The sequence below is a fragment of the Rhinatrema bivittatum genome, chromosome 13 (genome assembly GCF_901001135.1).
Source record: "Rhinatrema bivittatum chromosome 13, aRhiBiv1.1, whole genome shotgun sequence".
Lineage (NCBI taxonomy): Eukaryota > Metazoa > Chordata > Amphibia > Gymnophiona > Rhinatrematidae > Rhinatrema > Rhinatrema bivittatum.
Window position 1 is genome coordinate 21,321,073 of NC_042627.1, and position 11,677 is coordinate 21,332,749.

Below are 11,677 nucleotides of genomic sequence, written 5' to 3' on the forward strand. Positions count from 1 at the left end.
CATGTAAATAAAATGTTTGCTTCGAGTGTCAGTGGATGATGTGCATTGGTGCACATGGGGTACAGTATGTCCCCCACATCAGGACTTGGAATACCCTCACTCCGCACATAAAGAGAACTGAAGCTACAGCAGATAAAGCCACGTTGGACTCAAACGCTGGGATAGGCTGGGTTCTGCATCGACATGAGTATCCTGGAGTCCAGCACTGAGGTCAGTGAAGGCAGTCGTATTGGTAGCGTGCTAGATCCCAAAAACAGGGATAGATAGGTTGCTAGGAAGTCAGTGGTTCTCAAATCCAGTACCCGCCTAGCCAGCCTGGTTTTCAGGATACCTGCAATGAATATGCATGAACTATGTTAGCATGCCCTGCCTCCATGGCATGCAAACGTATCTCGTGCATATTCAATCTGCATATCCTGAAAATCCTAGTGGCCAGGTGGCTTTCGGGAATTGGGTTTGAGAACCATTGCCCCAAAGGAGGACTGAGATGCACTGGTGGAGCTTGTGAAAATCCAAACTCTGGGATAAGAAGGGTTCTATAACTGAGGACTCAGGATATGTTAGCAGAGTCTGAGGACCCAGTACTGGGCTAGCAAGCGCTCTATAGTTAAAGGACTATGATATATGGTATGTGGGAAGGGCAGCAATACAGCATTGTCCCTGTTCTAAAAACAGCTTGGAGAAGAGACGGCTGAGGGGGGATATGATAGAGGTGTTTAAAATCGTGAGAGGTCTAGAACGGGTAGATGTGAATCGGTTATTTACACTTTCGGATAATAGAAAGCCTAGGGGGCACTCCATGAAGTTAGCATATGGCACATTTAAGACTAATTGGAGAAAGTTCTTCTTCACTCAGCGCACAAACTCTGGAATTTGTTGCCAGAGGATGTGGTTAGTGCATTTAGTGTAGCTGTGTTTAAAAAAGGATTGGATAAGTTCTTGGAGGAGAAGTCCATTACCTGCTATTAATTAAGTTGACTTAGAAAATAGCCATTGCTATTACTAGCAACGGTAACATGGGATAGACTTAGTTTTTGGGTACTTGCCAGGTTCTTATGGCCTGGATTGGCCACTGTTGGAAACAGGATGCTGGGCTTGATGGACCCTTGGTCTGACCCAGTATAGCATGTTCTTAAATTCTTAAGGGGTTAATTTTCAAAAGGTTAATGTGTATGATAGAGGTGTGAATCGTGTGATCGATCGTCTTAACGATCGATTTTGGCTGGGGGGGGAGGGAAATCTTATCGTCGGGTTTTTTTGTTTTAAAAAATCGTTAAAAATCGTAAATCAGGGGAGGGCGGGAAAACCGGCACACCAAAAAAACCCCTAAAACCCACCCCGAACCTTTAAAAGAAATCCCCCACCCTCCCGAACCCCCCCCAAAATGTTTTAAATTACCTGGGGTCCATTGGGGGTTCCCGACGCGATCTCCCTCTCTCTCTCTCTGGCCACGGCTGCGTTGAGAAATGGCGCCGGTGGCCCTTTGCCCTTATCATGTGACAGGGCTAAGGTAGCGCTGGCGCCATTTTGTTTCCTGGCTCCCGACGTCACGCCTGCTGGAGATCGCCCCCGGACCCCCGCTGGACCCCCAGGGACTTTTGGCCAGCTTGGGGGGGGGGGCCTCCTGACCCCCACAAGACTTGCCAAAAGTCCAGCGGGGGTCTGGGAGCGACCTCCTGCATGCGGGCCGTATTGCCAATCTTCAAAATGGCGTCAGCGCTACCTTTGCCCTCACTATGTCATACGGGCGACCGTCGCCCGTATGACCCCTCTACACATCGAAAACACACACACACACACACACACACACACACACACACACACACATCCATTCCTTCAGATACTCCCCCAACATATCCACACTACACACAGCCCTATACCTCTGACATCCCGACCCATTCATGCACACACAGACACACCCCCACTCTCACTTATAATCTCTTCATTGAGCATTTCCCCCCATACACAACCCCACCACAAATCCCTTCACACTCATACACCCGCCCATTTTACAAATCTATGTTGGAAAGCATTCTCGAAGCTTTTCCTACTCTAAATATTATCATTGATCTTAATATTTAATTATTGATTTAATTGTATTCTTTATAAAAAAAAATCAGTTATTTGTGTCGTATGTGAGCCTCAGGTTGAGTATCCCTAACAGAGAACCATTCGTTCGCCCACTTAGAACCAAGGGTCATGAGCAGGGAAGGTGACAGGTTAATGAATTTCCATATGCTATTTTCTCTTTCAGTGCAGTTTTAAAGTTAATTTTACATGCAAGACCAAAGTGGAAAATATAACTTGAACAGACTGGGATGGGATTGATAAATTAGAGAAGATTCACTGGTAAAGCAGGATGTGCTAAAGCCAACTTAAAAAAAACCAACCCAAAACCTGTTCTGCCTGTTTAAGAGAAACTTGCCAAGAGCCTCTTGTATTTGGGCTGCAAAGATGGACAGCACCATCTGGTTCAGTTTTGCTTCTGGATTTCAAAGACACAGCAATCACTGCATCAGCATTTTTTGGCAGCTATAGCCTGGACACGTAACCCATGGTAGGCTCTGCACTGACTGCAATTAAGTGAGCTAAATATGCTCTCTTGGAGGACACTAGATCTCCCTCTGGTTGATCTCTAGAGTGTCATTGATGCCAGTCACTGTGTCGATAGGTCTCACTATCCTGCCTTTTGCAGACACTTATCCAGTGCTTTGGTTGGAAGGATGCAGTCTCTAGGGTCTGCTGGTTAGATACAAACTTTCTCCCTTCCAAATGGCTTAACTGAGCCCTCTAATCCATCTGGTTTTTGTGAGGGAGTCTCCAAGAATTTACAGCAACCAGCTGACATATTAAATTCTGTAGGGCTAAATAATCTGTCACAAACTGACATATCCAATTGCCAACGTTCCCTACTTAAGATCTCGTCTTTTCTGGCCAAAAAATGTTACTCGTGCCTGTTTATCTTTCTTCATTCCTTCATTCACTTCCGTCATAACCTGCCTTAGGGCCCTAAGGGCCAAAAACCTTTGAGGGTCCCCCATCTGCCGGCGAGATCTAAGAGCGGAGAGGGGGGCAACATGGAGCAGTGGTTTCCAATCTTTTTCATGCTGTGCATACCGAGCACGGGGGTTTATTTTGTCGTGGCCCACCATCTCCCCCTGCATAATCATCCTTCCTCCCCCATCCCCGTTACATAATCACTTTCTATCCCCCTCCCCACTCACCCCCCTGGCATAATTATATCCGCTACTTTTTTTTTTTTAATACATCTTTATTTTATGTATTAACAATAGAGATTTATAAAACACCGTGAACAGAATTCAGTCCTCCTGGGTTCAACCAGTTTTATCTCTGTGGACTAATCCTATATTTGTCATCACGGGACCCAAAAACGTCTGTCTCCCTTTTTTTTTTTTAGTAATTTTCCTTTTTGCATGTAAAAGAACAACTCAAAAATAATATTGTCTGACTCCGTTTTGCCGGTAGCTCATGCTATGGTGACTCCATTTTGGGTGGACGGTTTGAGAGATATTTTACATGCCCAACAGCAGAAATGCTAAAAAGAAGAGCGAGAAATTTTGGGTCGCATGATGAACAATGTGGGATAGATCACAGAGATAAAACAGGTTGAACCCTGGTAGGAGGATCCTTAAATATTTAGAGGTCCAAATGCCTTCACTCTGCCAGCTCCTCACTACCTCTCCTCTCTTATCTCTCTCTACACCCCTCCTCGTGCACTTCACTCAGGCAAGTTGCTCCTCTCTGTGCCCTCTTCTACCGCCAGCTCCCAGCTCCGTGCTTTCCACCTCCGCATGATTGCTGAACTGGTGCATCAGGCTCTCTCTCTCGCCATGTTTAAAGCCCATCTAAAGAGCCACCTTTTTGAAGCTGCTTTTAAATCTTAGGCCTGATTGTCTGCTCTTAGTCTCATTAACTAACTTTCTATTCTTTCTCTTTTTTTTTTTTAAACCACTGTCTTGCTTTATGAAATACCCTAAATCTCTTGACCTGTATGTTTATCTTATTAGATTGTAACCTCTATTGAGCAGGGACTGTCTTTTTGTGTCTTGTACAGTGCTGCATATGTCGTGTAGCGCTATAAAAATGTTAAGTATTTTTTTTTTTTATTTATTAAAATTTATTAATCGCTTAACACTTAAAAAGGCCTAGGCGATATACAAAAATACATACATATTAAAACAAAAAACATACAGTGAAAACAAAAATATTAGTTTCACAGAAACCAAAACAATAATACCAGATGTTATTGGTGCATATAATAGTAGTAGGTGGTTTGTAATTATACAAACTGCAGTTTTTTTTTTAATTTGTTGCATTCACGGGCTCCAACTTAACCAGCTAAGTCATTATTGGATAAATTGGGGCATTCTGGAGCAGGGCTGAATTCATCAGATAACTTCTATATTCATGCGTTCGGGTGAGTTATTTGGATAATTCTGATCTTGCTGCAAGGCATTCCCAAGGTTATCTAGATAAACTTATCCAGGTAACTTTGATGTATTTGGTTATATTCAGCGGCACAGTTGTCCCACTGAATATCCTACCTAAGTTATGCAGATAACTTACCCAGACTGCCCACAGCTGAATATCAACCTCTAAATATTTAACTCTGTCCAGAGCATTTTATAAATGTTTATTGTTAGTACATGAAGTAAAGATAAAAGGAAGCAGGTGGTATTTTTTTTTTAACAGTATTGATTTAATATATTCTGCAGAGTGGATCTGTTCTTTCTTAATTAACTCTCTCCCGCATAATTATCACCTGTCCTCCCTCTCCCCATCCCGAATCTCCTCTAGCCAACAGGGGGAGTCAGTAAGCAGTACTTCTTACCTGCCAGAACTGCACAGGGTTCTGTAGTCTTGCGAGACCCCACTGCTCCTGCATGGTTTTGTCTTCGGAAGGCGGCCAGCAGAGGATCATGCGGGGGGGAACACAAAGAGATGAAGACTTTGCCACAGGACGTGATCCCCTTTTCTCTCTTCCAGGGGCACTTATTTATTTATTTATTTAAAATCTTTTTATACCTGCGCCCCCCAAAATTCTGACGTGGCACACTGATTGGGCATCTCTGACCTGGAACACCTATAGATGCGGAGCCATGGGCCCAGGCCCCAGATCCTGATGGTCCATGCCTTAAGATAGCCTTGCTTTTATAGCCTTTCAGTAGGAAATAAGAACAGAGACAGCCCCATGCTCCCAAATCTCCCGCCTGCAAATTATCAGAGGATAAAATGTAGGCATCTACTTATTCCCCCTCAACTCTCTTGTTGGCATCTCTAAGTAAAGGACTACATTAGAGATATCAAATTTTGCTCCTTGAAGGGTACTAGAGTGTTCCATTGCATATACAGATATGACGATCTTAGGAGGTTCAACCTGTCCAATAATTTGAGTGAATATCCTAAACTGCTTTAAAGCACAGAGTTCACACTTTTTAAAGTTAGCAGCATTTTTCACAGGATTAAGGAAAAGTTCTTAGGAAAGGTATAATTGTATTTTCTTATTTTGGGATCTCACATGTCCTGTCTTTGTGAAAACAAATTCTGTTGAAGCTGATGCGTATAAGGTCTATCCCCTTGATTTTAAGGGCAACGTTAAAAAGTTTACTAACTAGAGATGTATGGAGAATCCAATGTCAAACTCAAACCAGGTGACTATCAGCTTGGTCTGAGTTTAATAGAATTTTCAAATTTTCCCTGATTTTCCTGAAAATCTGACCATGTTTGAGATAAATTCACAAGATGTATGGGTACTGGCACAGAATCTATCCACTGCAGTTTTGTTTAAAAACTTCATTGGACTAATTCAAACCAACAAGCTTCTAGTGAAAACTTCCTTTTTTGGAACTCTTCATGTATCTCTGTTACCGACTTTTTGGTGTTCTGGCTCTTGGTATCACTGCCTTCTCATTAATAGTTCTACTCCTTTTCTCTTTTTTTGCTTGCCGTTTATTCTCTGATCCAGTTAACTCTACTCTGAGTCTTTCACCATCTTGTTATTGGACTGTGCATAACTGTGCTTCTGAAACGGCCTCCAGATTACCTCTCTCTGTCCCTGGAGCACCTACTTTTTAATGCGGCTAAATAGAGCTGCATTTGTAAAGCCACATGGGTATAATTTTGCTGCTGTGTTGGGAACAGTTTACTAGGAGGGTGATCTACGTAGGTAAACTTGTGTTTACCCGACTAAATTCATTAGAAAATTGTCCTCCATATGCAGAGAGTTTGTGTTTAGTTAACTTATGTAGCAGGTAGGAGGAATTAATGGTGCACATATGTTGCATCCTGAATTCAGTTTCTCACAAATTCGTAACAGTTAACGAAATGATCAGAGAAATTCAGGAGGGGGGAAGAAAAAGGAAATTCAGTTTAATTTGTATCTGGCATTTTTCTCCTGCTCCTCTGGGCTTGCAGCTCAATTGGAACCATGACTGAGATCCTGGTACCATAAGCATTCATTAGCAACTACCCAGAGGTTTTCTCTCTAGTTGCATCCTCTCCCCAACCATAACATATCTAGTCTGTTCATTGTGGTGCCAGTCCCGGGCCAAGGGCCATGCATTAGGGTTCCCTTCAGAACTCTTCAATCCTGGGCCCTGAATCTGGTCACTAGGTATGTAAAAGACCTGACTTGATGTCCAGTGCTTGAAGGTGCTGTGAGCTGACGTGCTCTGTGACTTGCAAGGCTCCCAAGTAGTTAGCTGTAGCAGAAACCTGCGTCTGGGGTGGACTCCAGGCCAATGCCCCACCCTCCCTTCCCTTGCTTCTGGTGCGAAAGGGCTGTCACCACTGCCTACAGTGGGGCCTAACCTATAGCCCCTTGTGTTCATATATCCAAAAGAAAGCAACAGTTCTGGGACTATGTATAGCTTTTACCAGAGAGGAAGGCGGTCTAGGAAAGCCGTGAGGAACAGAATACGAAGTAGCTTTTGAAGGACGTACGGCTACTTCGTATTCTGTTCCTCATAGCTTTTACCAGTCCAGCAGGGGCTTCCCTAAGTCTGCTGCAAAATCCTTGGATGCTTCAGCATTCACAGATACAAAAACAGCTTTAGGCCTACAAAAGTGCTCTTGTAGAACAGCAGTGCCTCACCCATGCTGTTGCTAAACCTACCCTGTCATCACACCTGGGAACTCTCCAGATTTTGCCTGGAGACTTAGGGAATTTACAATTGCCAGCTTGTGTGTGTGGGGATGTGTGTGTATGTATCCAAACCGTTCATGTAGGTCAAAGTATGGTTGGGGTCTCTACAATCACTTGACCACCCATCTGGTGAGTGGTGCTGTGCCAGTGACCTGGGAGGCCAACTGGTCATGAGCTGGGTACAGCCAAACTAGAAGAAGGTAGCCCAACTGATAAAATGCTGGGGCTTGGTTGGCAGAGTAGAAACAGTAACCTTGCTGGTCCTATGGCAGACAAGATGATGGAGAGCAGGACAAGCTGTTGAGTGGCTGAAGAATGTGGATTGTTGAAGAGTTTTGACTCAAGAACACAGTGCGGGTTGTCAATTATTGTATAATAAAAGCCGTGGCCCTCATTTTCACAAAACAAAATACTTGGTGTATTTTTATGTTGTATTTGGTTCATGATTCAAATGGGAGAATCTGGAGGTGGGATGGGGATGTACATTCACAGGAGGAGGGGTAGTGGGGTTGGTCATGTCTGCCTACGTTCTTTTACATCACATTTTCATTGCTGATACTAAGTCTCCTGGGTGCCAGTTTTCAAAGCCATGGATGCAGATAAACAGCCATTTACATGCACAAATAATTTGTCCGAAAATTGCCCTCGCTCAATGCAGCTAAAAGGGCGTGCATTGTTCCGCACCATGTGTACTTTTATCCACATTTAGGGGAAGTGTTTTCTGAGTGTGTTTCGGGTAGGATTGGAAAATATTGCACAACTTTCTGCAAGCTATTTTCCATGAAAAAAAAAATCTACTAGTGCAAATTTCAAATTGAAACCATGCCCGTGCTTTTTCCTATTTATTTATTTATAACATTTATATTCCGCCTAAGTCAATCCTGTTGTTCTAGGCGGACTGCAATACAATACAATACAATATAATTTATTTTAAAAACCTGGTGCAAAGTCTGCATCTCAACTTTGAAAGACTCCTCCTTCATTTGTAACCCAGACACCTGATTAATGTTGGGCACTTCATTCTGAATTAATAATTAACTGCAGTGGATTTCTCCAGGTCGTACCATGTGGCCACTGATGGGTGAACCAGTGGGTCCATAAATGGATAAACAAAACCTTTTTCCTCCTGACTTCCATAGGCACATCTTCAAAAAACTAGCCCTGAAAACTCTGAGCGACTGAAAGCGCACAGCTGGCACAGCTTCTGCCAGTATTTGGATAGATTTTTGCTTTGCATTATTTGTTGAGAAATGAAAGTGTATGTACAAGAGAAAAAGAGCTGCTAGGGAACCCCAGCCTCACCTGCTCCCTGCTTCCAGGCCAGGGCTGGCGGAACCCACTGTGCAAGTCGTGCACGAGTACAGAGTGGTAGCTCAGAGAGGGCGGAGGTCTGGCATGCAGCAGCACAAGAATAAGAGGAGGCCCCACTGCGAACTCATATTTTACCACAGAACGCACTTTTATAAATTCCTGATGCATTAGCATAGCATTCGCTTACCTGTATCGGAACATTTTTAAAAAATTAAGTAAAAAATGTATGCTGAACACCAGTGCACAGTTTCTTAATGCCCAGATTACTGCATCGGTTTGTCTATTTGTTGTTGGACCTGGATTTTTCAAATTGCGTGTACTCTGTGGTTTTAAACATCCGTTACACCATTCTGACTTTCGTCTTGTGGTACAAGTGCCAATATTGCCACTAACAGATTATTGTAACTCCATGTAGGGCTTCCTGCATCTGCATTAAAGGCATTATAACTAGGGGTGTGCATTTGTTCCCTACGAATTGGCAATCTGAAATGTATAGGGCCATATTCGTTGTATTCGTGGGGAAGCGAAATGTATCGCGATTCCCCACGAATACAACGAACCTTTGCCGAATTATTCGGCAAACTAAAGGAGTCAATTTAAACAAATCCCCACCCTCCTGACCCCCCCAAGACTTACCAAAACTCCCTGGTGGTCCAGCGGGGGGTCCGGGAGCCATCTCCTGCACTCATACCCTCGGCTGCCGGTATTCAAAATGGCGCCAATAGCCTTTGACCTACTATGTCACAGGGGCTACCGGTGCCATTGGTCAGCCCCTGTCACATGGTAGGAGCAATGGATGGCCGGTGCCATTTTGTGCTCCTACCATGTGACAGGGGCTGACCAATGGCACCGGTAGTCCCCTGTGACATAGTAAGGGCAAAGGCTATCGGCGCCATTTTGATTACTGGCAGCCGACGGCCCGAGTGCAGGAGATCGCTCCCAGCCCCCCGCTGGACCACCAGGGACTTTTGGCAAGTCTTGGGGGACCCTCCTGACCCCCACAAGACTTGCCAAAAGTCCAGCTGGGGTCCGGGAGCGACCTCCTGCACTCGGGTCGTCGGCTGCCAGTATTCAAAATGGCGCCGATAGCCTTTGCCCTCACTATGTCACAGGGGCTGACTGTCACTCCTGGACCCCCGCTGGATTTTTGGCAAGTCTTGTGCGGTCAGGAGGGTCCCCCAAGACTTTCCAAAAGTCCTTGGTGGTCCAGCGGGGGTCTGGGAGTGATCACCTGCACTCGGGCCGTCGGCTGCCAGTAATCAAAATGGCGCCGATAGCCTTTGCCCTTATTATGTCACAGGGGCTACCAGTGCCATTGGTCAGCCCCTGTCACATGGTAGGAGCACAAGATGGCGCCAGCCATCCATTGTATGGCACTGTATGGCTTGTATGGCATTGTATGCTACAATGGATCCTACAAGCCTCCCCTAATTTATAAGTGTTCAGTCCAGACTCAGCCCAACTGATGGGACGTTCACACGAGTCTCAGTACTATTCCTATGTATTCTACCTCTAGTTAATTTTTGTCTTTCTACTTCCTGGCTACTCTAGCCCCCATGTTTAATTACCTTGTTTTATGTAACTTTGCTTCGGCTCTCTTGTTTGGTTAATTAGTTAATCCCCTTAGTTCCATGTAAACCGGCCTGATATGAATCCCTTCATGAAGACCGGTATAGAAATATGTTAAATAAATAAATAAAATAAATTAGTGCAGGAGATGGCTCCCGGACCCCCCGCTGGACCACCAGGGAGTTTTGGTAAGTCTTGGGGGGGTCAGGAGGGTGGGGGGTGGTAGTTAATTTAATTTTAGCCGGGAAACAAATAAGAATTAACATATAAACATATCGGGGGCCCCCTTGCCGAATGCAATGTATCTGCCCCCGACGAATACGAATCCCGAATGCAACGTATGGCGTTCCTCTGCACATCCCTAATTACAACTACTTCAAAATTTAGCTGCGTAGCTAATTTCAGGCGTAGGGATGCTCCTGATCCCTACCAATATTTTCAGCTTTTGGCTAACCAACATTTTTGGACTAGCCCTAAATAGTGTCTTCTCCCGAGGCTGGGATTGCTCAGCTCAGCCCCATATATTGGGGTTTACCCTGTGTAAAAGGCGGAGCTGAATTTCATTTGGTGGTCAGAGGAGAGGTTTTTGGTAGACGTCCTTGGCTAGGCCCCTCTGGTCTGGAGAAGAGAGAGATGGAGATGCTGGAGACACTGATTTTGTTGAACAAGAAGTTTTTCTGGTTTTTGTTTTTTTTTTGGACGATCCCAGTTTCAGGAGGGAACCCCCTGCCTGAAGGAAAGTCTGAATGCTGTGCCTGCCCTAGGTCCAGCAGCCACCCCCACCGAAGCCTTTTTTCTGGTTGGAGGAATGGGGGAGGGGCTTGGGGACCACTAGACCCCAGAGATATGTTTGTATTTGGACTGGAGGGAAGGAGGTAGAGGTGACAATGCTGGGGGGGGGGGAGGGGCTTTGAAGGGGGTCGGCATTTGTCTTGGGCGGGGGATTGTTTTTGGATACTTAGGGGAGGGGGCAGGGCATCATCATGCTTTTTAAAACATTTGTTTTTTACTTGTGGGGGTCACTGCCGACACCGCTACAGGTGTTGGTGAGGGGAGGGGGGTGGGGGCCAGCAGAAATTCTTTTGGGGGGGGGGGATTTTGGGGCCTCAAGCCCTTTAAGCGATGGCTGCCCTGGCTGAGATGGGCCACCATCATGCGTTTTGGGCCAGTTTCACGGCACCATTTTTTATCGTGCATTTCTCATGCGATAAAACATTGTGCCACACAAATGCTGCAATAATTTGTTGGGGGGGGGGGGAGGAGCAAACTATCATGGGATGCCCCCCACCCCTCACGAGAATCTGTACCTCCTGTGATAAAATATCTCAGCTTGATAAGTCTCCTAGGTACGTTTGTACTTGAGGCAATGGTGGATAAAGTGACTTGTTCAAGGTCACCAGGCATGGCAGTGGGATTTAAATCCTGGGTTTCCTAGTTAGCCCCACTGCTCTAGCCCCTAGACTATTCCTCCTCTCTTAGTTGTGGTATTTTCTCAACAGGACGTACACTGGTGATGCACGACTGCCTTTTCATAGAGCTATTGCTGTTTGAGTCCTCAGAATTACCGCTGCTACGGATTGGCAAGTTTGAAACACATGCGCTGAGTGTTTTGGTTTTTTTTCAGGTTTTATA